This window comes from Neoarius graeffei, chromosome 11 (assembly GCF_027579695.1).
Source record: "Neoarius graeffei isolate fNeoGra1 chromosome 11, fNeoGra1.pri, whole genome shotgun sequence".
Taxonomy (NCBI): Eukaryota; Metazoa; Chordata; class Actinopteri; order Siluriformes; family Ariidae; genus Neoarius; species Neoarius graeffei.
In genome coordinates this window covers 11,406,283-11,431,121 of record NC_083579.1, presented here as the reverse complement: position 1 = coordinate 11,431,121, position 24,839 = coordinate 11,406,283, and positions in this window count along the sequence as shown.

Genomic DNA, 24,839 nt, shown 5'->3' with positions numbered 1-24,839 from the left:
CCACTTCCATTGCCGTGCACTGCTGTTGGAGGTGGCCCGGTTCCCCGCAGCGCCAGCAAACCGGCCCGGGCTTCCTCTCTGCATCGGTGTTCGGGGGCTCACTCACCTGAGGGGGGGGAGAGACAGACACAGAAGGGAGAAACAGGAGGGCACCGCGGGTGCAGCGGGCCGGCTGGGGTGGTGCCAGCCCCCGCCTCCGTGGTGGGGGAATGGGGCGAGGACGGGACACAGGAGGAGAGAGAGAGAGAGAGAGAGAAGAGGAGAGAAGAGAAGAGGCTGTCTGCTGTCCTGCCACCGGAACAGCCGCCAAATGGTCCTCCGCCAGCTCGATGGCCTGATCCAGCAACGCCGGGCGGTGGCACTGGACCCACTCCGCGGTTCCTGTCGGCAAGCGCACGATGAACTGCTCCAGCACCACCTGATCGACGATCTCCTCAGTGTCACGGTTGTTGGCCCTCAGCCACCGCCAGCAGGCATCCCGGAGCTGCTGGCCAAACGCGAACGGCTGGCCGACTTCCTCCAAGCACAAAGCGCGGAAGCGCTGGCGCTGTTGCTCTGGGGTGCACCCCACGCACTGGAGGACGGCCCGGCGGAGGTCCGTGTAGGCCAGCTGGCGGTCGGCGGGGAGCTGTAGCGCGGCCAGCTGTGCCTCTCCCATTAGCAGGGGGAGGAGGCGCACTGCTCCATCAGCCAACCCGAGGCCTCTTTGACTTGCTCGAAGAGCGTGATAAAAGCCTCGGGGTCGTCCTGTGGACTCATCTTGGTTACGGTGAGGGGGGACGGGCCCGCGGTGGGAGCGCTGGTGGACCCCGCCGACATGAGGAGGTGCCGGAACGCCTCTCAATCTTCTTGCTGGGCCAGCACCAGGGCCTCGAAGCGCCATTTTTGTTCCTTTCGGAGGGTGACTAGCGCCTGGTGCTGGCTTTGCTAGGCTGTGGCGAGGGTGTGGACCAGGTCGGAGAACGGGGAGGACTCCATGGGGCTGATCGGCTGCTGTGCTCCACTACGTCCCGGGTTTCGGCACCACTGTAGCAGTTCGGTATGAGTGGGTGGAGCACAGAGGACGGCAGGACAGAGATCAGGTTTAAAATAAGGCTTTATTGCCACACTTTTCAGTCTAACAATATTTTAACCCAACAGACACACACGCAACCGGCGTCTAGCTTGGGGATGAGCTCCTTTGCTATCTGCTCTCCCTCTTTAAATAGGGCGTGGTCACTGGGAAGACACACACACACAAACACAGGTTAATTGGCGTCAGGTGTAGTGATTCTGCCACTTACCTTCCCTGACTCCGCCCTCCTGTCACAGACCGGCGCTTGACCACGCCCCCGCTGCCACATGCACATTCTGAGAATTTCTTTGTGTTGTGCAGGGCAGGTTTGTCTCCATGGGTGTGTACTTGACCTGACACTCATATGGTGTTCCTGATGACCTCATTTATTAATTTCCCACCATCATCAAGGTGATATTTTTGGTCATTTTTCCACCTACAAAATAAAATCGAAGAGTCAACACAGCAGCTACGTGTTGCTTCGTGGACTTAGACAATGTGGACTTAAATGTCTCGAGAATTTAGCTCATCCTGTAATTTTCAGTGTCATGGATTTCTTAAAGCATTTTTAATGCATCATGGAAAAAAGGACAAAGATTGTCACTATATATGGGTGTGTCTTTTTACATTTGATTGTACTGAGAAAGGTCTATGACTGAAAACATTGTGCTTTACACTTGGTCACTTCTAATACCGTTCTCCTTTTTTCTGTGATGCATTAATAATGCTTTACAAAAAATTCACTACTTTTGAATATTCAACTTTTATTTGTTGTGTGAGTTCTCTGTATATTGTTGGATTGCTTAAACACACACCACATTTGAGTTTGGAGTTGTGAAAATTGATGTCATAAAATTCCACTATTATATACCACCTTATATTCTATCCACATTCACTGGATATGAGCAATTGCGTGCTCTATTTGGCTACTCTACTATTAGGATATCAGCTCATACACCGTGAGGAGAGAAAAACAAAATGGTGGAGCGTGTTGCTGAACCAACCCAGGACAAAATAAAAACTTGAAAACAAAACCCCCAAAAATACAAAAAAAGCAACAAAATATGGAATAAAGGTATTTCATGGTAAGAACGTATCTTTTGTTTTGGTTTCAAGAATTATTATCATAGCGTTTTTCACAAATTGCTCCTGTCTCTTCACCAATTTGTTTACATTCTCAGCAAAAATAATTTTGTTGGACATTTTGTATAAAGTTCTTATTGAATTTGCAAAAAGTAAAAATAAAAATGCTCTGTTTCTCAAAATCCAGCAAATATGGATAGAATAAAACAATTATTCCACTCAATCTCATTGTACATGGCTTCTAGCCAACTCGGTGCTACACACCTCATTAACTATTAGCTCATGTAGGACTTGATTTCATAGAATAACTGTTAAATATCTGAGCTACTTTACACCAGGAATATTAAAGAGGGATCGATACTTGGTTAAGATTCTCCTTGCAGCTGCTAAATAAGTCTTTAAATATTATCCAAGAAAGGAAGAAATTAGCATTAGCACTAAGATTGAAAGAAAACTTGTTCTTAAACAAATGGGAGAAATGGAAAATATAGTCAGAGAAACTATAAGGACATTGGCTCTCTCTTTTTGTGCATACACTATTTCCTTTCTCTTAATGTGTCAGACCACAAGATCCACCTCAACACAGCCCTTAAGTTTCTATTTCCACAGAATGTCTGGGAGATGCGGGAGGGGATGGAGCACACGATATGAAGGCAGCGCTGGTAGGATCACAGCCATCAGTTACTTCACTTGGCTGTCTGATCCACACTCTGAAAAATGGCAAATGTGAATGTACAGCAACCTGAAATAGAGGCATGACACTAAAAACCAATATAACTTATTTATCTGGTATTAAATGTAGAAACTAGTTTCTATATACTCTATATACTATAAAAGTATACTTTATATACTATAATAGTAACCATGCTATATACCATATATATGATTAATAATGTATTAACTATTAACTAATGTATTAAATACGATTAGATAATAATAATAATAATAATAATAATAAAGATATCATATGAAAAAGATTATTTGTGTTCATAAGCTATTTTTCAGTGAGATTTGCATATATTTGTAGATTAACATCCAAGAGCGTCGGAATTCACGTCTCATAGATGAGCGCTACATCTCAGGGCAGCATGTAAGTGTATGAAGACCGAGAGAGCTAATACAAATGACGGACCCTAAGAATCCCATGAAGACGTTCATCATAAAGGAGATCCCACCCTACCCAACTCCAGTTGAATTCTGGGTTTCAGATGTAGCTCATGTTACTAATGAGTCAGGATTTAAGGGGATACGGAAGTCGGAGCAGTTCAGGCCTCCTGAAAGTGAGTTCTCATGGTGGGACCTAAAAATTACCAAAGAGGAGATAAGAGCAGCAGAGAAACGCTACATGCAGGGTAAATCAGAGCTGAATGAGCAGAAGCCGTTTCTGGAGCTCTTCACCACATCACCTCTATTCAAACTTGAGGAATCCAGATACGGTAAACGTCGCTTCACATTCCCCCTCACTGATCTGATGCAATGGTACAAGGAACAGAACTGTGGAGGAGAAGAGCCGGTTCTCAGGGTGTATGAGACCATCACCTACAAACAGGAGATTGTGTACGTCTTGCTGATTCACAGTCCTGAGGATAACGAGCGTGTGGCAGTGGGGGCGTGGTCAAGCGTCGGTCTGTGACCGGAGGGCAGAGTCAGGGAAGGTAAGTGGCAGAATCACTACACCTGATGTGAATTAACATGTGTTTGTGTGTCTTACCAGCAGCCGCGCCCTATCTAAGGAAGAGAGCGAGAGCAGAGCGGGCTCGTTCCCCAACCTGACCACAACAGATGCAGGGTTTCCCATACATAGACCATTGTGTGGCACAGCGCCACACAATGGATTCCTAGCGCCACACAATCAGACTCGCGATTTTGAAAAAAAAAAATTCCGTTGCGTATCGTTCCGTTCATTCATCGTGCTCTTTCTTCTCGTTCACGTGCGCGCACCCAGAGAGAGAGAGAGAGAGAGAGATGGAGAGGCGTGTACACAGGCCTGCCGTTGCGCATATGACAGGTGTCACGGTCTGATCGTGCGCTGGTATAAATTTACCATGCGCATGCACAGACCGATTTTTTTTCCCCCGGTTAACTTCCGGGAAGTCTAAATTTACCATTTGTTGCTGCGATTTTGTAACGAGCATTTCAACACATTCCGTACCATTCGGATCACTACCTTGCTTGTGGTGGTACGGCTTGCGTGCTCCTGTGACCCCTAGAGCTATATCGGCTGGAGTTCTTGAACTCCTGGTAGGACCACCCATGCCGAGAAGGTCGAAGGATAGGAGCCAGACAAAAAGTGATTCGCTGGTCCTCCAGGTTGGGGGTTGGTCAGTGGGCTAGTATCCCGCTACTGTAAAACCACTTTATTACCGAAACCAGAAGCAGAGAGAATTCATTCAATCTCGGATGTTCAGTGGCTACTTGTCCGGACAAAGGAGAGCCTATGACGCAGGAGGGACAAAGCCGACAGGACGCCCTCAGGCTGAACAGTCAACTAGTACACCCGAGGAAAAACACTAAGATCGGTAACTTGAATGTGCGGACGCTATATCAAAGTGGAAACATTGCGCAGGTAGCAAGAGAGATGGCTAGGAGGAACATAGATGTGATGGGCCTAAGTGAAACCCATTGGACTGGCCAAGGAAAAATGCAACTTCAAAGCGGCGAGACCATTATTTACGCTGGAAGAGATGACGACACTCATAGGAGAGGAGTAGGGATACTGATGTCCAAGGCAGCAGCAAGAGCCCTGATGGATTGGAATCCAATCAGCGAACGGATCATCAAAGCAAGATTTTATTCAGCGTACATCAAGATGACGATGGTACACGTATATGCACCAACAGAAGATGCGGACGAAGAAGAGAAAGACGAGTTCTACACAAGACTGCAAGACGTGTTAGATGGATGTAAAACCCATGACATGCTGGTAATAACTGGTGATATGAACGCTAAAGTTGGTGAAAACAACGAGCATTATGAGAGGGTGATGGGAAGGCACGGTTTAGGGCAACGGAATGATAATGGAGAAAGGTTATGTGCACTAAGCGATATGAAGGGCCTTGTGATAACTGGCACATTATTCCCCCACAAAGAGATTCATAAAGCCACCTGGTTATCCCTGAATGGAAAAACGAAAAACCAGATAGACCACATCCTTATCAACAGAAGATTCAGGAATTCAGTGAAAGATACCAGAGTATTTAGATCAGCAGACATTGGAAGTGACCATTATCTAGTGTGTATGAAAGTCAAGCTCAGTCTTAGAAACCAGCCGAAAGACAAATGCAACACAAGAAGGAAGTATGATATGGAGAAACTAAGAGAAAAAAGCATTGGAAAAGCATTCAGCATCACCTTGAAGAACAGATATCAAGTACTGGAGGAAGAGGAGCTAGAACACCCAAGCGAAGATGGCATAGAAGGGGAATTCCAAATGATGGAAAAGGCATACACAGAGACAGCCGAAATAGTACTGGGAAAACCACACAGGAAGAAGAAACCATGGATCAGCGAAAAATCCTGGAAACTCATTAGCGAGAGAGAAGATACCCACAAAAAGATCTTGGGGACCCACTCTGAGAGAATAAAGAAGAAACTTAGAAAGAAATATGCTGACCAAAAGAGGGAAGTAAAGTCAAGCTTAAGATCTGATCAGAGGAAATGGATAGATGATATTGCAAAGGATGCAGAAGCAGCAACCAGTAGTCACCAAATGAGAACATTATATGGACTAACAAAGACTTTGTGTAACGAAAAAGTGAGGAAAACCTTTGCCATCCTCGATAAAAATGGAAACACCCTAAGTGGCAAGGAAGAGATCTTAGCTAGATGGACTGAGCATTTTGAGGAAGTACTCGATCGAGGGGAACCGCCCAACCCAATAACAGTAGAAGAAGAGAACGGATTCGATTTCTCTGATGTCATCAGTGAAATAGGAATAGAAGAACCAACAAAGGAAGAAGTACAGTCAGTGATAGGAGCTTTAAAAAATGGAAAGACACCAGGCATTGACTCAATAACGGCTGAGATGCTGAAAGCAGGCGGAGAATTTTCAATCAACAAAGTCCATCAGTTGCTCCAGAATGTATGGAGACAGGAAGACCTCCCATCAAAGTGGAAGCAGGGGATCATCATCAAATTACCGAAGAAAGGAAACCTCAAAGAATGCAAGAACTCTAGAGGGATAACCTTACTGTCCGTAGTGGGGAAAATACTTGGTAGGATAATTATTGATCGTGTGCAGAATGGTGTGGACAAAAGGTTGAGAGATGAACAAGCAGGATATAGGAGGGGAAGAGGAACGACAGAGCAATGTTAGGACTGGGACTGTTTTGGCCTCTAGAGGCCACTGTTATTTCCTTTTCTGGTCATGTTTGTTTTGGGCCTCTAGAGGTCACCACTGTGTTCTGTGTTTTGTTTTTGTCTTATTGCCTGTTTCCTGCCCCGCCCTGTCCTTAATTAGTTTGTGTATAAATACCCCTCTGTTTGTTCCCTTGTCACGGAGTCTTTTTCCTATGTTATGCTGTTAGTGCTAGTTCCCTCTGTCCCATGTACCTTGCCTGTGTCTTTGTATTCTTGGTTTTTGCTTCTTTCTTTTGGACTTTGTGGATTTTGTTTTTGACCTTTTTGATCTTCTGAGCGTTTGAGTTTTTGCCTTTTTTCTTATTTGGATTTTGGACTTTGTTCCTTTGGATATTTTTATTTTTGGTTTATCTTCTGAGCTTTGGATTATTCTTTTTGTTTTTTTCCCTTAGATTGTACATAGTGTAAATAAACTGTTTTTGATACTTTTCTACTTCCGCCTCACGCCTCTGCACTTGAGTCATCCCCCTGGTGGCCTAGTGGGGGTTTGCTGGATTATCACACCAGCGAACCAGGTTCGAATCCCAGCAAAACCCTAACAGAAAGACTCTGTCATGACCGACTCAGCAGAGGCTTCTTCATCTGTCTACCCGGCCAACCTTCAGGGAATGATGGCTGCATTAACACGCCTCGGATCCACTATGGACACTCATGGACGGACTCTCGCAAGCCAACATGAGACCCTTGCTCGCCACGAGGTACTGCTTCAGCAGATTGGGAGAACCCTGGCACAGCTGACCTCTCTGCCCCCATCTCCTCCGCCTGATTCTGCTCCTGCTCCAGTGCCTCCTGCCATGCTGCCTTCTTCACCTCACGAACCCAGCCTTCCTGCACCACAGAGGTATGACGGCAAGCACAGTGAGTGTCGAGAGTTCCTTACCCAGTGTCAACTCACCTTTGAGCTTCAGCCTACCACCTACACTACGGATCGCCACAAGATTGCCTTTATGATAACCTTGTTAGCTGGTAAGGCGCGAGCCTGGGCTACTGCTATCTGGCAGAGACAGGGACCTGAGTGCTCTGATTTCCAGCTGTTTATTGAGGAGATGCTGCATGTCTTCGATCAAGCAGACATCAGTAAAGACGCAGCCAGAAAGCTCATGTCCATCCGGCAAGGGGGAAGCGTCGCAGACTACGCCATTTCGTTCCGGACGCTCGCAGCAGTAAGTGGATGGAACGAGACTGCCCTGGTGTCAGCCTTCCACCATGGTCTGTCTGACCCCATCAAAGATGGTCTGGCTTCTATCGGATGCCCAAGTGACCTCGAAACACTGATCTCACATTCTACTTGTCTGGACAACAGGATGAGAGAACGCCGCCAAGTCCTGAGCCTCCCTGGCCTCCCTGCCTCTACCTGGAGCCTGTCTACCTCCTCCAGTGACTGTCCAGAACCCATGCAAGTGGGCCGTACTCACCTCTCCGCATCTGAGAGGGAGCGCAGAAGGAGGGACAAGTGCTGCATCTACTGTGGCAAGCCTGGTCACTTCTGAGCATCATGTCCCGAACTCTCGGGAAAAGGACCGCCCCATCCAGCCGAGGGAGGGTTGTGATGGGGCCTACCCTCTCTCCCGGACTCCCTGGCCAAGGAATCTACATCCCGGTCTCCATCTCCTGGGGTGAGTCCGTCCACTCTTGTCAAGCTTTGTTAGACTCAGGGGCGGCTGGAAACTTTATGGATATTCACTTCGCCCAAAGTATCAATGTCCCGACTGCACCTCTTGAAGTCCCACTGTCTGTGTCTGCCCTGGATGGCCAAGCCTTAGGTGATGGAAGAGTCACCCAAGTAACTTCTCCAGTCTTCCTCCAGTCTCAAGGTCACAAGGAAGAAATATCCCTGTACCTGATTCCTTCACCTGAGTTCCCAGTTATTCTAGGTCTCCCTTGGCTTACCCACCACAACCCTCGTATAGACTGGGTCACTAGCCAGGTTGTGGAGTGGGGTCCTGCTTACTATGCCTCTTGTCTGCTCTCTAGCTCTTCTGTGTCTCCTGCCGAGCCTCCTGATCTCACCAAGTTATCTCAAGTTCCCACAGAGTACTGGGATCTTAAGGAAGTTTTCAGCAAGAGCAGGGCCGCCGTTCTTCCTCCGCACCTTGCCTACGACTGTGCCATCGACTTGCTCCCTGGGACTACCACTCCTCGTGGCAGACTGTTTTCCCTCTCTCAGCCAGAATGCAAGGCCATGGAGGAATACCTCAAAGACGCCCTGGTCTCTGGGTTCATTCGACCCTCCACCTCACCCGCTGGTGCCGGCTTCTTCTTTGTCGGCAAGAAGGATGGGGGGCTCCGACCATGTATTGACTACAGGGGCCTGAACAAGATCACTGTGCGCAACCGATATCCCCTTCCGCTGATGTCCACAGCATTCGACCTGCTCCAAGGCGCCACCGTCTTCACCAAGTTGGACCTACGGAACGCATACCACCTCATCCGTATCCGACAGGGAGACGAGTGGAAGACTGCCTTCAACACCCCGTCTGGGCACTATGAATACCAGGTGATGCCCTTCGGACTCACCAACGCACCAGCTGTTTTTCAGGCCCTAATCAACGATGTCTTGAGGGACATGATTAACCTGTACATTTTTGTCTACCTTGACGACATCCTTATCTTTTCCAAGACCATGCAGGAGCACCGCCACCATGTCCGCCAGGTTCTCCAGAGGCTGCTACAGAACAATCTGTTTGCCAAGGCCCAGAAATGCGAATTTCATGTTCCCGAGGTCTCCTTTCTGGGTTTTATTGTACGGACAGGCCAACTCCAAATGGACCCAGCCAAGACCCTGGCCGTCCGGGACTGGCCCACTCCCAAGTCCGTCAAAGAGGTTCAGCGGTTCTTAGGATTTGCTAACTTCTACCGCAAATTTATCAGGAACTTTAGTTCTGTCACAGCACCCATGTCGGACCTCACCAAAGGGACAGGTGGATCTTATGTCTGGTCTCCTCAGGCGGAAAAGGCATTCAAAGACCTCAAGGACCGCTTCTGCACGGCACCCATTCTGGTCCTCCCGGACACCTCCCAACCATTCATTGTGGAGGTGGACGCCTCAGACAGTGGTGTCGGCGTGGTGCTCTCTCAATGTTCAGAAGGAAAGCTGCACCCCTGTGCTTACTTCTCCCACCGCCTGAGTCCTGTGGAGTCCCGGTACGATGTGGGGGATCGAGAACTGCTAGCGGTCAAACTGGCCCTTGAGGAGTGGAGGCACTGGCTGGAGGGAGCGCAACATCCATTCCTGGTTTGGACGGACCACAAGAACCTGGAGTACCTCCAGCAAGCCAAAAGACTGAACCCACGACAGGCTAGGTGGGCCCTGTTTTTCAGTCGGTTTGACTTCACCCTATCGTACCGCCCCGGCTCCAAGAACACCAAACCTGACGCACTGTCCAGGCTGTTCTCTGACACTAACAGGGAGAGTGAAGTCGGGCCTATCATCCCTATATCCCGGATTGTGGCTCCTGTCCGCTGGGGTATTGAGGAGACCGTTCGACAAGCTCAACGCCGGGACCCTGATCCTGGGATGGGGCCACCGGGCCTCCTGTATGTCCCTCGCCAAGTCCGGGCCAAGGTTCTCCAGTGGGGTTACTCTTCCCCTCTCACCGCCCACCCGGGAGCTCAGAGGACCCTGGACTTCCTGAAAAGACACTTCTGGTGGCCTAACATGGAGAAGGAAGTGAGGTCATTTGTCCTGTCCTGTGAGGTCTGCACCAGAACCAAGAACCCGCGACAGCGTCCCCAGGGTCTCCTGCATCCTCTGCCTATTCCCCAGCGTCCCTGGTCCCACGTGGCGGTTAACTTCATCACGGGTCTCCCTGAGTCTCAAGGTAACACTGTCATATTGGTCATAGTGGACAGATTCTCCAAGGCCTGCTGTTTTATTCCACTGTGCAAACTCCCCTCTGCCTTTGACACTGCTAAATTGTTGTTCACTCATGTCTTCCGAGTTTTTGGTCTCCCTCAGGACATCGTCTCTGACCGGGGGCCCCAGTTCTCCTCCCGAGTATGGCACAGCTTCTGCAAGAGCATCGGGGCCACTGCCAGCCTCTCCTCTGGGTTCCACCCCCAGTCCAACGGCCAGACGGAGAGGCTCAACCAGGACCTGGAAACCACCCTGTGAGGCCTGGCTATGGATAACCCGACATCGTGGAGCACCTGGCTGCCATGGGCAGAGTACGCCCACAACACCCTGCAGTCATCGGCCACCAAGCTGTCGCCGTTCCAGTGCCAATTTGGGTTCCAGCCACCTCTGTTCCCGGACCAGGAGGAGGACTCTGGGGTGCCCTTGGTCAACCATTACGTGAGACGGTGTCGAAAGACCTGGAGCAAGGTCAGGAGGACACTCATCCAGACCTCCAGTACCAACCAGACTCAGGCCAACCGCCATAGGAGACCTGCCCACACTTTCCGCCCTGGGCAGCGGGTTTGGCTGTCCACCAAGGACCTTCCGCTGTGGGTGGAGAACCGCAAGCTTGCTCCTCACTACATTGGCCCCTTCAAGGTTGTACGCAGAGTTAACCCTGTTGCCTACCAGCTCCAGTTACCACGTACGCTAAGGATCAACCCCACATTCCATGTTTCCCTGTTGCGGCCCGTACTGACGTCCACGTATGCCCCTGCCCCTAGGACCCCCCCCGCCCCCCTGCATCTTCCAGGGTCAGACTGTGTTCACCGTGTGCCGCCTGCTGGACTCCCTCCGGGTTCGCGGGGGCCTCCAATATCTTGTGGACTGGGAGGGCTATGGCCCTGAGGAGCACTGCTGGGTCCCAGCTCGGGACATACTCGATAAAGAACTTTGTTGGGACTTCCATTTGGCCCATCCTCATCGTCCTGGGAATGTCAGGAGACACTCCTAAAAGGGGGGGGTCCTGTTAGGACTGGGACTGTTTTGGCCTCTAGAGGCCACTGTTATTTCCTTTTCTGGTCATGTTTGTTTTGGGCCTCTAGAGGTCACCACTGTGTTCTGTGTTTTGTTTTTGTCTTATTGCCTGTTTCCTGCCCCACCCTGTCCTTAATTAGTTTGTGTATAAATACCCCTCTGTTTGTTCCCTTGTCACGGAGTCTTTTTCCTATGTTATGCTGTTAGTCCTAGTTCCCTCTGTCCCATGTACCTTGCCTGTGTCTTTGTATTCTTGGTTTTTGCTTCTTTCTTTTGGACTTTGTGGATTTTGTTTTTGACCTTTTTGATCTTCTGAGCGTTTGAGTTTTTGCCTTTTTTCTTATTTGGATTTTGGACTTTGTTCCTTTGGATATTTTTATTTTTGGTTTATCTTCTGAGCTTTGGATTATTCTTTTTGTTTTTTCCCTTAGATTGTACATAGTGTAAATAAACTGTTTTTGATACTTTTCTACTTCTGCCTCACGCCTCTGCACTTGAGTCATCCCCCTGGTGGCCTAGTGGGGGTTTGCTGGATTATCACACCAGTGAACCAGGTTCGAATCCCAGCAAAACCCTAACAAGCAAGTATTTGTACTAAGAAACATCCTTGAGCAAGTAAATGAATGGCAAGTGACGATATATATAGGATTTGTAGATTTCGAGAAAGCGTTCGACTTGATCCATCGGAATAGTTTGTGGTTAATATTGAGAAGATATGGTATCCCAGAGAAGATAATTAAGATGGTAAGGCTATTTTACAAAGGCTTTAAATGTGCTGTAGAAGATCAAGGAGAAAGAGGAGAGTGGTTTGATGTCAAAACAGGTGTTAAGCAAGGATGTAACATGTCGGGTTTCCTATTTCTAATTGTGCTGGACTGGGTAATGAGAAGAACAGTTGGATGTGGTGAAAATGGTATACGGTGGAAGTTCACGTCGAAATTAGACGATCTCGATTTTGCAGATGACTTAGCACTGCTGTCCTCTACTCGACAACAAATGCAGGACAAATTGAACAGGTTAGATCAAGAAGCCAGATGCGTCGGACTCAAGATCAATGCAGAAAAGACCAAAATGATGAGAATTAACCCTCATAACCAAGAAAAGATAGCTGTTGCAGGGCATGATATTGAGAATGTGGAACAGTTCAACTACCTAGGAGTAATAGTATGCAAGGAAGGAGGAGGAATGAAAGATCTAAAGAATAGAGTATCGAAGGTGAGAGGCTCATTTGTAAGATTAAAAAAGATCTGGAAGTCAAGCCACATATCAAGAAGAACAAAGCTTAAACTTTTCAAGACCAGTCCTTCTATATGGATGCGAGACATGGAAAATGAATAAAGGGGATAACAAGATCATAGACACGTTCCAGAACAAATGTCTCCGGCAAATACTAAGGATCCGTTGGGAAGATCACGTGAGCACAGATGAGCTACTACAAAGAACAACCATGAAGCCTATGAGCATAGAGGTGAAATGGCGCAAATGGAAGATGATTGGCCACTTTCTAAGACAAGATTGCGGAAATAACAACAACACAGCACTAACATGGGCACCAGAAGGGAGATGAAAATGAGGGCAACCTAAAACAACATGGAGGCGCACCATAGAGAAGGAGATGAAAAGAGCAGGATGGAGGTCATGGGATCATGTTCGTAGGAGCGCTGGCAACAAGAAAGAGTGGAGGAATTCTGTGGAGGCCTTATGTGCCACAGGGCATGCAGGAGATAGGTAACAGGTAACATTTCAACACATTTGTGGACTAATAGAACGCGAATTGTGATTACAGTTGTGAGATTTGATTATCAGTAGACAAGCTGTTGAATATGGATGAGGAAACAATCGTTTCCCAGTCACAAAATGAAGATCAGCAAAACACACAGTCCAAAGAGGCACGAGACCAGCGATTCGCCATTTTCAAAAGAAAGATGACCCAATTCTGACTAGGTCCAATGACAGGAGTCTAATTATACCAGGTTGGTAAATTTGACAGAATAACTATATTATATTCATGATGAGTCCCACTCAAACAAATCAATATTCATCAAGATAAAGTGAAAATAATTTATTTGTGGATTAGGTATGAATGTAAATCCCATATCATACTGGGCTGGTAAATTCTGACTAGGCTCAATGACAGCAGTCTAATTATACCAGGTTGGTAAATTTGAGAGAATAACTAAATTATTATAATCATGAGGAGTCTTACTTAAACCAATATTCATCGAGATAAAGTGTAAATAATTCAAGCATGAACATGAACATAAATCTCATATTAGGCTGGTAAATTCAGACTAGGCCCAATTATACCAAGTTGGTAAATTTATACTGTGGTAAGGTTAGACCGTGGCTGCTACAGTTTAAATTTACCTGGTAAATTCAGACTGGTGGTAAATTTAGACCATGACACCGGACTGCAAGTAGGCCTGTTGGCTAATTAAAAATAACGCAGCCTTCCCGATTCACCTTCCGACCCCTTATTTTAAAAGGTAGCCTACATCGTGCTCGTGATGAGCTTTATCATAGCCTTCTTGGCTTACAGGAAACGGACATCCCTGAGTCAGGCTATAAACCAATTTTGATGCATACAGTAGCAGCTTGACGCGAGGAACTGGCCTTATTGCATTATCCCGTTTATCCCGCTTCAGCATTCATGCAAGTTCTTAATAATGGCTTGACATTCACAATAAATAAGGATTTCCCACTAGCCTAAATAAAATGTTGTTATACTCGCGGGGATGCCTAGTTGATGCTATCTGAAGCATAAAATCTGAATATTTTAAGAAACAATGCGGTAGTTGAGATAGGCTACTGTAGGATGCCCATAGGCTAATAATAACTTTGTATTTATTTGACTATTATAATTTCATTGACTCTCAATGTTTGCTGCTTTAACCCAGATGAGTATTGAAAAGTTTTTCTCTGAATTGCGAGCGGGATTTCTCAGCTATGAATAGGGTAAGCACATAGAAATTCAGTATTCCTTTGTATATTTTTTTGATGTAATGGAAATTTTTAGTGCTTTGATGATGAAGAAAATGTACTTTTTTATCCATAGATTAAAACATACCTCAGGAATAGGCTCCAAGGGAAAACCTGGCAGCCTGCTTATGAATCTCCATAAATGGTCCTGAACCCAGTGACTTCCCTTACGATAGGGCACTTGAGTTTTTTTCAGGAAGCCACGCCAAATTAAATGTTCTGATAGGGCATGCAGGCTTTGCACCAATTAGGGTAATGCTTTTTCATTATTGTTAGTTGCATTGGTGTTACCTTTAGTGGTTTCTTACATCTAATTATGATATTTTATTTTATTATTATTTTGTTGTTACATTATACTATTTATTTCATTTTAGTATTGGTTGAGGTAAGTGTTGAGTTCAATATTTAAAATAAAAACCTCCAGCTTGTTTTTTGCAATTTATTCCTTGAATGTCAACTAAAGAATGATTGAAAGATTGCCACCAAAAAGGCAAAAAACCTAAGGTAAAAAACTTCAATTTTGGTGAGTAATTTTCATAAATTTAAAAGACAGGTGTGGCAGCGGGGGCGTGGTCAAGCATCGGTCTGTGACAGGAGGGTGGAGCCGGGGTAGGTGAGTGGCAGATTCGCTACACCTGACGGTAATTAACCTGTGTTTTGTGTGTGTTTTCCCAGTAAACCGCTCCCTATTTTAAGAGGCTGAGAGAGAGCAGAGGGAGCGCGACCCGGGAGTGGAGGCTGAGAGTGTGTCTGTGTGCTGCGAGTTCTTTTTAGACTGAAAAGTTTATTAATAAAATACGCTGTTACTACCTCCAAACGTTGTCCTGCCGTCCTCTGTGCTCCACCCACGCATTGTCCGCGCTACAGTGGTGCCAAAACCCGGGAAAAGGTGGAGCACCAGTGCTACAGCTCCATGGAATCCTCCCCGTTCGCGGACTTGGTCCACGCCCTCGCCACGGCTCAGCAGAGCCAGCACCAGGCACTCGTCACGCTCCGAACGGAGCAGGAGCGCCGCTTCGAAGCCCTGGTGCTGGCTCAACAGGAAGATCGAGAGGCGTTCCGGCGGCTCCTCGCGTCGGCGGGGTCCACCAGCGCCCCGGCCGCGGGCCCGTCTCCCCTCACTGTGACCAAGATGGGCCCGCAGGACGACCCCGAGGCTTTCATCACCTTGTTCGAGCAGGTCGCCGAAGCCTCGGGGTGGCCGATGGAGCAGCGCGCGGCGCGCCTCCTCCCCCTCCTGACTGGAGAGGCGCAGCTGGCCGCATTACAGCTCCCCGCCGACCGCCGGCTGGCCTACGCTGACCTTCGCCGGGCCGTCCTCCAGCGCGTGGGGCGCACGCCGGAGCAGCAGCGCCAGCGCTTCCGCGCGCTGCGGATGGAGGAAGCCGGCAGCCCGTTCGCGTTTGGCCAGCAGCTCCGGGACGCCTGCTGGCGGTGGCTGAGGGCCGAAGATCGCGACGCCGAGGGAATCATCGACCAGGTGGCGCTGGAACAGTTCGTTGCCCGCTTACCAGCCGGAACCGCGGAGTGGGTCCAGTGCCACCGCCCGGCGTCGCTGGATCAGGCCGTAGGACTGGCGGAGGATCATCTGGCGGCTGTACTGGCGGCAGGACAACGGATGACATCGTCTTCTGTCTCCTCTTCTCTCTCTCTGTCTTCCCCCCCTCCTTCCGTGTCCCGTCCTCGCCCCATTCCCCCACCACGGAGGCGGGGGCCGGCCCCACCCCAGCCGGCCCGCCGCACCCGTGGTGCCCTCCCGTTTCTCCCTTCTGTGTCTGTCTCTCCCCCCCTCAGGTGAGTGAGCCCCAGAACACAGTTGCAGAGGGGAGGCCCGGGCCGGTTTGCTGGCGCTGCGGGGAACCGGGCCACCTGCAGCAACAATGTGCAGCGATGGAGGTGGGGGCGGTGGTGCGGATCCCCGACGCGCCAGACGCTGCCCTCGATCGGGCCGGAGCGTATCGCATACCGGTAAGTGTACAAGGGGCTACATATCAGGCGTTGGTGGATTCAGGCTGCAATCAGACCTCGATCCGCCAAAGCCTGGTGCAAGACGAGGCATTGGGGGGAGCACAAGGGGTGAAGGTGTTGTGTGTGCACGGGGATATTCACAGCTACCCGTTGGTGTCGGTCCACATATATTTTAGAGGGGAAAAATCTATAGTGAAGGCGGCGGTTAATCCTCGCCTTACCCACTCTTTGATCTTGGGGACCGATTGGCCGGGATTTCGGGGTTTAATGGCACGCCTAGTAAAGAGTGGGTCCTGCCGGTTGACGGGGGAGGGTCCCGGTGTCGCTTTGGCTGGAGCGGCGGTCGCAGAGCCGTCTACGTCACCTCCGCGACAGGGGGAGGAGCCGCCGGCCCCTCCTCTTTCTATTGGGGAATCCCTCGTGGATTTCCCACTGGAACAATCGCGAGATGAGACTCTGCGACACGCGTTTGACCAAGTGAGAGTAATCGATGGTCAAACGCTCCAGCCGAACGCCACCCCGTCCTTCCCCTATTTTTCCATTTTGAAGGATAGATTATATCGAGTGACGCAGGACACTCAGACGAAAGAGCGAGTCACCCAGTTATTAATTCCAAAGAGCCGCCGGGAATTGGTATTCCAGGCGGCCCACTTTAATCCCATGGCTGGACACCTCGGGCAGGATAAGACACTCGCCCGGATAATGGCCCGATTCTATTGGCCGGGGATTCGCGGCGACGTCCGTAAGTGGTGTACGGCGTGCCGCGAATGCCAGTTAGTAAATCCAGCGGCCATTCCAAAAGCGCCCTTGCGCCCCCTACCATTAATCGAGACCCCGTTCGAAAGAATTGGGATGGATCTCGTTGGGCCATTAGATCGGTCAACACGAGGGTACCGCTTTATATTAGTCCTGGTGGACTATGCAACGCTATACCCGGAAGCGGTGCCTCTTCGCAATATCTCAGCACGCAGTATTGCAGAGGCCCTCTTCCACGTCATCTCCCGGGTTGGAATCCCGAAAGAGATTCTGACTGACCAAGGCACCTCGTTTATGTCACGAACACTGAGCGAACTGTATGGGCTACTAGGTATTAAGCCGATCCGCACCAGCGTTTATCACCCACAGACGGACGGTTTAGTTGAACGGTTCAATCGCACCCTCAAGAATATTATTAAAAAATTCGTAAGTGAGGACGCACGTAACTGGGATAAGTGGCTCGAACCCTTGTTGTTTGCAGTGCGAGAGGTCCCCCAAGCCTCCACGGGGTTTTCCCCGTTTGAATTATTATACGGGCGTAAGCCGCGCGGCATCTTAGATGTACTGCGGGAAAATTGGGAGGAGGGACCTTCACAGAGCAAAAACGAAATTCAGTACGTTATGGATCTGCGCGCAAAACTCCACACGCTCACCCACCTAACTCAGGAGAATTTGCGGCAGGCCCAGGAACGGCAAGTCCGCCTGTACAACAAGGGCACGCGCCTTAGAGAGTTCACTCCGGGAGAGAAGGTACTCGTCCTGTTGCCCACATCGAGCTCCAAATTAATCGCCAAGTGGCAAGGACCCTTTTGAGGTCACACGGCGAGTCAGGGACGTCGACTACGAGGTTAGGCGAACGGACAGGGAGGGGGCGCTACAGATCTACCACCTCAATCTGCTGAAACTCTGGAATGAGGAGGTCCCCGTGGCGTTGGTGTCGGTAGTTCCGGAGAAGGCGGAGCTGGGGCCGGAGGTCCCCAAAGGGTCATTGGCATCACGTACCTCTCCGGTCCCCTGTGGAGACCACCTCTCCCCGACCCAACTCGCGGAGGTCGCCCAGTTGCAGGCCGAGTTTTCGGATGTGTTCTCGCCCCTGCCCGGTCGCACGAACCTCATAGAACACCACATAGAGACGCCCCCGGGGGTGGTAGTGCGTAGCCGCCCTTATAGACTACCCGAACACAAAAAAAAAGGTGGTTCGGGAAGAACTTCAGGCCATGCTCGAAATGGGCATAGTCGAGGAGTCCCACAGTGACTGGAGCAGCCCAGTGGTCTTGGTTCCCAAGGCCGACGGGTCGGTCCGGTTCTGTGTGGACTATAGAAAAGTCAACGCGGTGTCTAAATTCGACGCATACCCAATGCCTCGTATTGATGAGCTGCTCGATCGACTAGGCACGGCTCGCTTTTACTCGACACTGGATTTGACGAAGGGATATTGGCAGATCCCCTTGACTCCATTATCTCGAGAGAAAACGGCCTTTTCCACACCGTTCGGCTTACACCAGTTCGTCACACTTCCGTTTGGGCTGTTTGGGGCGCCCGCTACGTTTCAGCGGCTGATGGACCGGGTCCTCCGGCCGCACGCCACCTATGCGGCCGCGTACCTAGACGACATCATCATTTATAGCAATGACTGGCAGCGGCACCTGCAACACCTGAGGGCCGTCCTTAGGTCGCTGAGGCGGGCGGGACTCACTGCCAACCCGAAGAAGTGTGCGATTGGGCGGGTGGAAGTACGGTATCTGGGCTTCCACTTGGGCAACGGGCAGGTGCGTCCCCAAATTAATAAGACTGCAGCGATTGCGGCCTGCCCGAGGCCCAAGACCAAAAAGGGGGTGAGACAGTTCCTGGGGCTGGCTGGCTACTATCGTAGGTTTATACCTAATTATTCGGACGTCACCAGCCCGCTGACTGACCTCACTAAAAAGGGGGCACCAGATCCGGTCCAGTGGACGGAGCAGTGCCAGCGGGCTTTCTCTGAGGTAAAGGCTGCACTGTGTGGGGGGCCACTCTTACACTCCCCTGACTTCTCTCTCCCTTTTTTGTTGCAGACGGATGCGTCGGACAGAGGGCTGGGGGCCGTTTTGTCCCAGCAGGTGGAGGGGGAGGACCGCCCAGTCCTATACATCAGCCGCAAGCTGTCAGTGCGTGAGGGGCGCTACAGCACCATTGAGAAGGAGTGCCTGGCGATCAAGTGGGCGGTCCTCGCCCTCCGTTACTACCTGCTGGGGCGCTCTTTCACCCTCTGTTCGGACCACGCGCCCCTCCAGTGGCTCCACCGCATGAAGGATGCCAACGCGCGGATCACCCGTTGGTATCTGGCACTCCAACCCTTCAACTTCAAGGTGGTCCACAGGCCGGGGGCGCAGATGGTCGTGGCGGACTTCCTCTCCCGTCAAGGGGGGGGGGGAGTCGGCTGCGGGCCGGACGGGCGCCCGGCCTGAGTCGGGCGGTGGGGGTATGTGGCAGCGGGGGCGTGGTCAAGCATCGGTCTGTGACAGGAGGGTGGAGCCGGGGAAGGTGAGTGGCAGATTCGCTACACCTGACGGTAATTAACCTGTGTTTTGTGTGTGTTTTCCCAGTAAACCGCTCCCTATTTTAAGAGGCTGAGAGAGAGCAGAGGGAGCGCGACCCGGGAGTGGAGGCTGAGAGTGTGTCTGTGTGCTGCGAGTTCTTTTTAGACTGAAAAGTTTATTAATAAAATACGCTGTTACTACCTCCAAACGTTGTCCTGCCGTCCTCTGTGCTCCACCCACGCATTGTCCGCGCTACAACAGGTTTTCCACCAACATCAAGCCCAGCAAACTAATGGCCTGCCCTCTAATGTAAAGTTGGGTCGAGGAATGAAACCAGGCAGGGTTCTGGTAAAAATTGTTTTAGCTGTCTTCTCTTAAAGAACTTAAAAGAATTTAAATTGAACTGAATAATCTCAACTGCTTCTTGTAGCTTTAAAATAGTCCCAGCAGGTGACTCTGAAGAAAAATACTGTGTGTTTGAACACCGCCCGCTGTAAACACTTTGCATACACCCCAATGACCGACTCCACCAACCGCCACGACACCACCGTGCACGATTCTCTCATCGGCACAATGGAACACCACAAATTGCTACCTGGTCTGTGGGAAACACTGAGATGTGTGTGAGTGAGTGAAAGTGTGAGTGAAAGAAAGCTGAAAAGCAAGCTGAAAAGCTATAATAAACAGGTTTTGTGAACTCAGTTCTGGCCTGCCATCCTTCTGTGCTCCACCCCCCCATCCGAAATGCTACAGTGGTGCCGAAACCCGGGATTTGGAGCGCCGAAGCAGAACAGCCCCATGGAGTCCTCCCCTTTCGCCGAGCTAGTCCACGCCCTCGCCACAGCCCAGCAAAGCCAGCACCAGGCACTAGTCGCCCTCCAGAAGGAACAGGAACAGCGGTTCGAGGCCCTGGTGCTGGCTCAGCAGGAAGAGCGACAGGCGTTCCGGCACCTCCTCGCATCGGCGGGGTCCACTGCCGTGGGGCCGTCCCCCTTCACCCTGATGAAGATGGGCCCGCAGGATGACTCCGAGGCCTTCCTCACGCTCTTTGAGCAAGTAGCAGAGACCTCGGGGTGGCCGGTGGAACAGCGCGCCGTGCACCTCCTCCCCTGCTAACGGGAGAGGCGCAGTTGACCGCGATACAGCTCATGATGTTCAAAACTACCCTTTAGTGTCGGTCCACATTTTTTTTCGAGGGGAAAAATGTATAGTGAAGGCGGCGGTTAATCCTCGCCTTACCCACTCGATAATTTTGGGGACGGATTGGCTGGGATTTGGAGAATTAATGAGTCACCTAGTGAAGAGTGGGTCCTGCCATAGTTTAATAAGGGGAGGTCCCGGTGTCGCGTTGGTGGGAGCAGCTGTCACAGAGCCGTCTACGTCAGCTCTGCGTCAGAGTGAGGCTCCTCCTCTCTCTCTTGGGGAATCCCTCATGGATTTTCCATTAGAGCAGTCGCAAGACGAGACTCTGCGGCATGCATTTGACCAAGTGAGAGTAATCGATGGTCAAATGCTCCAGCCAAACGCCACCCCGTCCTTCCCCTACTTCGCAATTATGAAGGATAGATTATACTGAGTGACGCAGGACACTCAAACAAAAGAGCAAGTCACACAGCTTTTGATTCTGAAGAGCCACCGGGAATTGGTATTCCAGGCGGCTCACTTTAATCCCATGGCTGGACACTTAGGGCAGGATAAAACACTAGCCCGAATAATGGCCCGGTTCTATTGGCCAGGGATTCGCGGCGATGTCCGTAGGTGGTGTACGGCATGCCACGAATACCAGTTAGTAAATCCAGCAGCCATTCCAAAAACGCCTTTGCGCCCTCTCCCATTAATCGAGACCTCGTTCGAAAGAATTGTGATGGATCTCATTGGGCCATTAGATCGGTCAACACGAGGGTACCACTTTATATTAGTTCTGGTGGACTATGCAACACAATACCCGGAAGCAGTGCCTCTTCGCAATATCTTAGCATGCAGTATTGCTGAGGCGCTCTTCCACGTCATCTCCCGAGTTGGAATCCCGAAAGAGATTCTGACTGACCAAGGCACCTCGTTTATATCACATACACTAAATGAACTGTATAGGTTGTTGGGTATTAAGCCAATCCGCACCAGCGTGTATCACCCACAAACGGACGGTTTAGTTGAATGGTTCAATCGCACCCTCAAGAATATAATTAAAAAATTCGTAAGTGAGGACGCACGAAATTGGGATAAGTGGCTCGAACCCTTGTTGTTTTCAGTGCGAGAGGTCTCCCAAGCCTCCATGGGGTTCTCCCTGTTTGAAGTGTTATACGGGCGTAAGCCGCGTGGCATTCTAGATGTGCTGCAGGAAAATTGGGAGGAGGGACCTTCACCAAGTAAAAATGAAATCCAATACCTTATTGACCTGCGCACAAAACTCCACACATTCACCCACCTAACCCAGGAGAATTTGTGGCAGGCCCAAGAACGACAAACCCGCCTGTACGACAAGGGTACGCACCTCAGGGAGTTCGCACCAGGAGATAAAGTACTTGTACTGTTGCCCACATCGAGCTCCAAATTAGTCGCCAAGTGGCAAGGACCCTTTGAGGTCACACAGCGAGTCGGGGACGTTGACTATGAGGTGAGGCAAATGGACAGGGGTGGGTCGCTACAGGTTTACCACCTCAATCTGCTCAAACTCTGGAACGAGGAGGTCACCGTGGCGTTGGTGTTAGTGGTTCCGGAGAAGGCGGAGCTGGGCCGGAGGTTCAAAAGGGAACATTGGCATCACGTACCTCTCCGGTCCCCTGTGGAGACCACCTCGCCCTGACCCAACTTGCGGAGGTTGCCCAGTTGCAGACTGAGTTTTCGGACATATTCTCGCCCCTGCCCAGCCGCACCAACTTCATAGAGCACCACATTGAGACGCCCCCGGGGGTAGTAGTGCGTAGCCACCCTTACAGGCTACCCGAACACAAGAAAAAAGTGGTTCGGGAAGAACTCGAGGCCATGCTCGAAATGGGCATCGTTGAGGAGTCCCACAGTGACTGGAGCAGCCCGGTGGTCTTGGTTCCCAAGGCCGACGGGTCGGTCCGGTTCTGTGTAGACTATAGGAAAGGCGTACCCAATGCCTCGTTTTGATGAGTTGCTCGATCGACTAGGCACAGCTCGCTTTTACTCGACACTGGATTTGACAAAGGGTTATTGGCAGATCCCCTTGACTCCATTATCCCGAGAAAAAACGGCCTTTTCCACACCGTTCGGCTTACACCCTTTTGTCACACTTCCTTTTGGGCTGTTTGGGGTGCCCGCTACATTTCAGCGTCTGATGGATAGGGTCCTCCACCCCCACACCACCTATGTGGCCGCCTATCTTGACAATATCATTATCTATAGTAATGACTGGCCGAGACACCTCCAACATCTGAGGGCCGTCCTTAGGTCGCTGAGGCGAGTGGGTCTCACAGCCAACCCAAAGAAGTGTGCGATTGGGCGGGTGGAAGTACGGTATCTGGGCTTCCACTTGGGCAACGGGCAGGTGCGTCCCCAAATTAACAAGATAGCGGCAATTGCGGCCTGCCCCAGGCCCAAGACCAAAAAGGGGGTGAGACAGTTCCTGGGGCTGGCTGGCTATTATCGTAGGTTTATACCTAATTATTCGGACGTCACCAGCCCGCTGACTGATCTCACTCAAAAGGGGGCACCAGATCTGGTCCAGTGGACGGAGCAATGCCAGCGGGCTTTTTCTGAGGTAAAGGCTGCACTGTGTGGGGGGCCACTGTTACACTCCCCTGACTTTTTTCTCCCTTTTATATTGCAGACGGACGCGTCGGACAGAGGGCTGGGGGCTGTTTTGTCCCAGGAGGTGGAGGGGGAGGATCGCCCAGTGCTGTATATAAGTCGAAAGCTGTCAGTGCGTGAGGGGCGCTACAGCACCATAGAGAAAGAGTGCCTGGCCATCAAGTGGGCAGTCCTCGCCCTCCGTTACTACCTGCTGGGACGCCCTTTCACACTCTGTTTGGACCACGCGCCCCTCCAGTGGCTCCACCGCATGAAGGATGCCAACGCACGGATCACCCGTTGGTATCTGGCACTCCAACCCTTTAACTTCAAGGTGGTCCACAGGCCAGGGGCGCAGATGGTCGTGGCGGACTTCCTCTCCCGTCAAGGGGGGGCGGAGTCGGCTGCGGGCCGGACGGCTGCCCGGCCCGAGTCGGGCGGTGGGAGTATGTGGCAGTGGGGGCGTGGTCAAGCGTCGGTCTGTGACCGGAGGGCGGAGTCAGGGAAGGTAAGTGGCAGAATCACTACACCTGATGTGAATTAACCTGTGTTTGTGTGTCTTACCAGCAGCCGCGCCCTATTTAAGGAAGAGAGCAAGAGCAGAGCGGGCTCGCTCCCCAACCTGACCACAACAGATGTGTGTGAGTGAGTGAAAGTGTGAGTGAAAGAAAGCTGAAAAGCAAGCTGAAAAGCTATAATAAACGGGTTTTGTGCACTCAGTTCTGGCCTGCCGTCCTTCTGTGCTCCACCCACCCATCCGAACTGCTATGGAGCGCTTTGGAGAATATCCACTTCTTGAAACCAGTGAGTGGGTTCATTATCAGGATGGGAAAATTACCTGGAAAGCACAAGCCATTTGTGAAACCCACTGGTATCAGTTTGATTTAGGAGAAGTGCAACGTCTATCTACTTATGAGTTTTATGTCTGGGATCAGGTTAGTTTAGTCTTTCACTTGCCAAAAAATACTAAACCCCTTAAGGTCCTGAAAATCCCCAGTGGACGGCTTATTGAAGCCCTGAAGAAATGTGAACTTGACAAGATAAATCTCTCGAAGGAACAAAGGTCCTAAAGACAAAGAGAAAGAAAGACAGGAACGCTTCTTGGAAGCTGAGAGGAAAGTGAGTGAGTTGAAAAGAAAACTGAAAGTGGAGGAGAAAGAAGAAGAGAGCAAAGATGATGATGGTATAAAAATGGAGGTAGACGTGATTATGATTGATTCAAAGTGGCAGTTAAACAGTGAAGTGGATGAAGTTCAGGCAAAAAAAATTGTGAAACACATGTCACAGCACAAAAAATACTCATATTGTCATGTTTAATCACATATGGTTTAATATTTCTATCTAATTTCTATCAAGTCAGAAATAATCACAATGGTGTAATGTTTTATAATCATCTCATCTCATCTCATTATCTCTAGCCACTTTATCCTGTTCTACAGGGTCGCAGGCAAGCTGGAGCCTATCCCAGCTGACTACGGGCGAAAGGCGGGGTACACCC